The sequence below is a fragment of the Triticum aestivum genome, chromosome 6B, assembly GCF_018294505.1.
Source record: "Triticum aestivum cultivar Chinese Spring chromosome 6B, IWGSC CS RefSeq v2.1, whole genome shotgun sequence".
In the NCBI taxonomy this organism is placed as follows: Eukaryota; Viridiplantae; Streptophyta; class Magnoliopsida; order Poales; family Poaceae; genus Triticum; species Triticum aestivum.
The window spans coordinates 636,134,996-636,140,786 of record NC_057810.1 but is presented as its reverse complement, the minus strand read 5'-3'; positions in this window follow the sequence as shown (position 1 = coordinate 636,140,786).

Genomic DNA, 5,791 nt, shown 5'->3' with positions numbered 1-5,791 from the left:
TTTGCAAAAGCCATCCATTGCATGAAAGCTTGATGCATTTCACACACTGAAGATTATCTGGCAACAAGCTGTGTCGAGGAATGTCTGGATATGGTGATTCATAAAACCCATGGTATGATGTGTAAACAAAGTCCCCCTGGCGAATGGAAGTTTCATAGCACGGTAGTCATCGTCGGTGACATGATCGATGATTGGTTGGATGATCGGATAATTGAGCCCGAGGAACAAGGAGTGGTTGCCGAGGCTGTAAACCCCCCTCTAGTTGAATACGCCTGGCCCAACGGAGCTGGGATCTTTCTCGAACACGAAGCAGCCATAGCCATCAATGTCACAAATGCACCACACATTGTATTGCATGTGGTTTGATGTAATGGTTTTTTTCAATTTGGTACATGCGAATGAGCATCAAATGACCGTCGTCAGCTGAACGAGCGATAAACCACCACCCATCGGCTGATATGATTCCAGGTCCTGGAATCATGAAGGCCAACGCATTTGCGTCTGCTACAACAATTCAAATTGGAGACCAAAAGGACAAAAATAAACAATCATGTTTAGAGTATGTGTGGAATTAAGATTATTATAACAGCGACACATATCATAGACAGAGAATTGCAATGGTGTGGTCATAATCATACCCAAGTTAAAAAAATAAGCCAATGGCTTTCATATTCTAGCAATATGTCATGGTTCAAACATCATGTAACAATGAGAGGAAAACAACTATGACAGAGCCTACTCATATTCTACCATAGCACTTACTACTACTGTTCTCATATCAACTCTAAGCAATAACATGAGGTGTTATAAAAATCTTGGAAATGAGAGTAACATATAGCAATCATGATGTTATGCTCATAATATCTATTCTAACAATCATTCGATGCCAACTGTTCTCATATCGACTCTAACAATAACATGTGTGGTCATAAAAATCTAGGAAATGAGAGGAACATATAGCAACGATGTGGTTATAGACAGACTATCTATTCTAAATTTGTAACAATGAACAGGCAGTCATATTCATAAGGTAAAGATGAGATGAAATATAACAATTACACAATGATAGATTCCACCAGTATAGGCAGCCAATCTGTGCGTCGACCGCATAAACGATGCCATCGTGCACTATAGCATCAGACAGAAATGTTGCCTCAACAGGATTGACGATGAGCCATAACCATGTATGGCGACCGGATTCCAGATAGGCTAATCCCATGTTAAACAAGGCAATGAGCTTGTAATCCATGTAGTCTTTTGATGGTGTGGGCACTTTGCAGATTACAACTTTCAGCAAACAGAGGTCGAGCAAAAAGCTTGACGCGTCTCATGCGTAGTAGGTAGGAGTGTCCGGCAGGCCGCGAGGCTTGATTGCGGCGGTATCAATGATGTAAAGGTGATCTCTCGCTGGGTGTAGATATCCACGAGACACCACGGACTACCGAATTGGTGGATGACGACGATCCAGTTGCGTCCATGCCCGCCCAGTAGTGGCCGCGCATGAAGGACAGGTGGAAGGGTAGTGGTAGCATGTCGAGGGGGCACCACGACAAAATCCGTAGGATCGTCAAGTCGGTGTCTGGGCCACCTGCGAGGATCGGGCACCAGTAAGCAGGGTATCTTGAAAAGAGCCGGCCGGTTGCAAACGAGTAGACGGTACAAAGATACCGATCATGCGGCCAGACAAACGGTGTTGAGTAGTGCCATAGGATTACAGACCTGCTCAAAGAGAACATCGGGGAGGGAATTCCAACCGCGACTCTGCATGTCAGTCGGTTATACCATTGGGGTTTTCGGTGCCTGCGAGCCAGCGGGGAAGTGGATTTGGGCGGGCGAGCGAAGAAGCTTCTCCTCGTGTGGCTGAGCAGTGAGCGGGGGGATATGGCACGCGTGAGCTACCAAGGAAGATGGCGCAAGGAGGCGAGAAGTGAGCGGGGGTAAATGGTGTGCGGCCAACGATGGGGAAGAGAGGAGGAAGAAGAGTGGAAGACGGAAGAAAGTGCATTAAATCTCAATTCTAATAGTACTACTACCAGGATATACCGTCCTTTGGAGTGTAAATAGTTACATCGATCACATGTGGGTCTACCACAAGAGGGACCATATGTGAGGTGCATAGGCGTATTTGCGGAAGCGTGCTCTACTCGAAAACATGACTGCAGTACTGGGTCAGGCTGATTTAGTAACACCAACATGTTGGTTCAGCTTATTAATTACGTGTCCCATCTGCTGCAACGTGTATTGTCACTTCACTGCGAAGACTAGTTGAATAGTTCTCTCTGACCAAGATGGAGAATAATGGATCACGAAGACTTCCTTTCTACAGTATCCCTATGCCTCTACGCTCACTTCACTCATTTTGCTCCTTACCTAGTCACTAGTTGAAATCTGCAGAAAGACAAATACTCCGTATTTGGGAATAGAGGGAGGCTTTTACTCCGTATTTGGGAACAGAGGGAGTATCACCATATGGAGGGAACAAAGGAAGCTTGAAATATGAACATGTCAATGGGAGGGAGTAAGCCCCATGCATGCATGCAACATGCAACACTCACACATACACATGGACGCACGCAACACTCACGCACCCATGTGACACACAGCACACGACGCAACACACACGCTCACGCTCAAGTGCTCAACCTACTCCCTAAGTCCGTGAAAGACTGTACATTTAGAGATATACACATTGACCAGGGCATAATTAACGCCCAAAAGTAGCAGACTTATGTGTGCATGCGACCATTGAGAGAAGAAGATTAAATGAAGGCTGTTGCATGCTGTAACTAAGGATAGACATGTAGCCTATACCTAGAGCACAACTTGGTGCATTAGTCAATCAATATCGATTTAGATTAAAGGCTAAATGTATTGGAAGTGTGGATGTACTACACGCTTTGTGTTTTTAGCCGATGTACACTATTTGTTAGAAGACCGAGGGAGTACACGTGCATGCACTCACATACACAGCCAGGGTGGTTCGCGCTCAAGGGTTGGACTCCTGGCGCGCCTGCGTAAAGTTTTGTTTAACTGATTTCTTTGCTTTGCCAACTGACAGGTGGGACCCAGAAACCAGGTGACAATTTAACCAGTCAACAAAGTGCCATGTCGACTATGTGGCCGGTCAGTAGGGCGCAATACGGTGCTCTACGATGAGCTAGTGATCGTATAATCACCGCAAAACTATATATAGTGACCGTAAAGAGCATATTGTTACAGACATTGACCGCTAGTGTATTTTTCTCATTTCAAATTAAACCATATTAACCGGAAAGGACGCAATATTGACTAGTACTAGTACTGCTTTGATGTGTCCCATCAACTCGCCGAACGAGAAGAAGCTTCCTTACTACGCCTCTCCCTCGCCCACACGCGGTGGTTCGCAGGACAAGGAGAGGGCTTTGACTACAGCGCCCTCTCCCTCTCCCTCTCCCTTGCCCTTGCCCTCGCGGTGGACGTGCAGCAGTTCAATCAGTGTCAGATTGCCAGAAGCATATTGTAGTGTAGTATCATCATTGTTGAACCTTCCGAAGAGGCGAAGAGCCAAGTGCAAATTTCACACGAGTACGAACTGTTGAACCTCCCGAAGAGGCAAAGAGCCAAGCGCAAGGTTTTATAGGACTTGTCGTCCTAGTAGGAGTGTACTACTCCTACAACTATAGCGAACTATGCTACTGTATGATGCCGCCACGTCACGTATATCCAAAGTTGTGGCACCTTTTTTCTCAAATAGCATGTTGGAGCCCGTGCAACAACCACACAAGTTGCACGTACACATAACACATTTACTAGTAATAAATTCTAAAGGACAAATGCCAGTATGCCACACAAGTTCATCTCCAATTCATGTGAAAAATTTGTGCACGACTAGTCTGCATATATTCAAAGTGCTACCGTTCACAATTTACTGTACTCCACTTACACGATATAGATGGGCTACATGACCTCCTTCAGGTTCTAGTCCCATGTGTTCTTCATGGATGGCACAATCCATAGCGGTGGGCAATGGGAATCATTGTCGCAGCTTTCTAGTCTGGATCCACATGATGGAGACTTATCCAAGCTGAAGCAGCATAAATCAGAGATAGCGTGTCCCAGCATGTCGTTCATCCGGCAGTGTGCACTAAAGACACAACAATGCTTCATGAACGGCAGGCCTTCTGTGTCTTGCACGGAAGGTGGCATCCGCTTCACAATGGGGTAGTTGTCCCCAATGAAAAGCGACTACTCTCCAAAAGTATTACTCGGCACCCACGTAGCATCACGGGGGTCGAACTCGGCGCCGTTCATCTGGTACACACGGCATCTCAAATCTGGACACATGGTGACGTAAATAGTCAAGGTCCATGCATAATAATGTTGTGCTCAAATATGGGCGGTCAGTAATACCGTGCAGCAAATAGTACTACTCCGGTATAGAGGAAGTGAAATAACCGGCTTATTATATATAGCCACTCTTTGCTACATGGATGAGATAGTAAGACATGGAAAACAAAAATGGTGGCAGCTAGTGGGTTCAAGTCTTCAAGGGCCTAGCTAGCTATACGCGTCCTCCAAGGTAAAAAGTACTCCTACTAGTACTAGTAAGTACTAGTACAACAATGAAAGAGAAGGCGAGAGGGTTAAAAAATGGAATACCTGGGTAGATGGTGACGGTCCGATCGTGGTAGATTGTGTGACCATGTTGCACATCAGTGGTACCATGGGTAACGACTGCTAACATAGTTGATCCCAATATGCCAAAGTCAGCTACAAGGTTGCAGGTTAGACCGAATCGCGGATGCAAATGCACATCCAGGATCGGCGATCTTATTTTGATCGGGGGATGACTCGTCCCTACAAAATAATGGAGTACCATTAGGGATGCAAATGGTGGTTTGTGCATTCCGTTTGTAATCTCCCATACCGTAGGATGGCAACCAGATGAAACAAGTCACCTGGCTTGTCACCGCAATGATGCGGCCTAGATGGCGCACGGCATGTTCGAACATGTAGGGGTACAAATCTGCCATTGCCAACATGCATCAGCCTCTGCTGTTACTGCCTCTTGCATTTATGGCAATCCTTATGTCGAACACCGTGATGAGATAGTAATCATCATAGCCACGTCGCTTTGTCGGCGGGTCCGCAATTGCTAGCTTCTTCAATCTCATGTGGGCATCATCATACGTATTCAAGCCCAGCCAGTCCGGAAGGCCGATCCCAACGGTGGAGAAGGGGTCTACCGGAACGGCCACACCGCTGTGAATGTTGTGCAAAATGATGGTGGTATCCGGCCGGAGGTATGCATGCCAATCTTCGTTGGCACCGACCCAGACCTATATATAAGACGGCGGGCAGCGGAGAAATTACGAGATGGAAATGGAATAACTAAGTACTACATGGTCAAACTCCATTACTGACTTGCTCATCGGACAAAATCCGACTACCTCTCAACGTCGGCAACTCTAGCGGAGTTAACGTGCAACTATGTCCAAGGAGCGGTGGACTATTTGAAGGATTTTCCCATAGAAGAACCTTCTCCTCGGGGACGCATGGAAGACCAACAAGCATGTCCTTTTCCCAAGCCTGTTTAAGCACCGTCTTGAAAAAGTTGGTGCAGGAAGCACCGAGTCGTGCGACGGTGAGGACATCGAAGCGGCGTGTGATTTCTCCTAGAGGATTGTCGTCCAAGGTCTCCCAGCCCCGACGAGGAGGAGAACTGCCTGGCGAATCCATGGGTGCAGCGACGAACTGCCTTCACTTCGGGGGGAGGGGAACTGGCGAGGAGGAGATAAGAGTGTAGTAACCG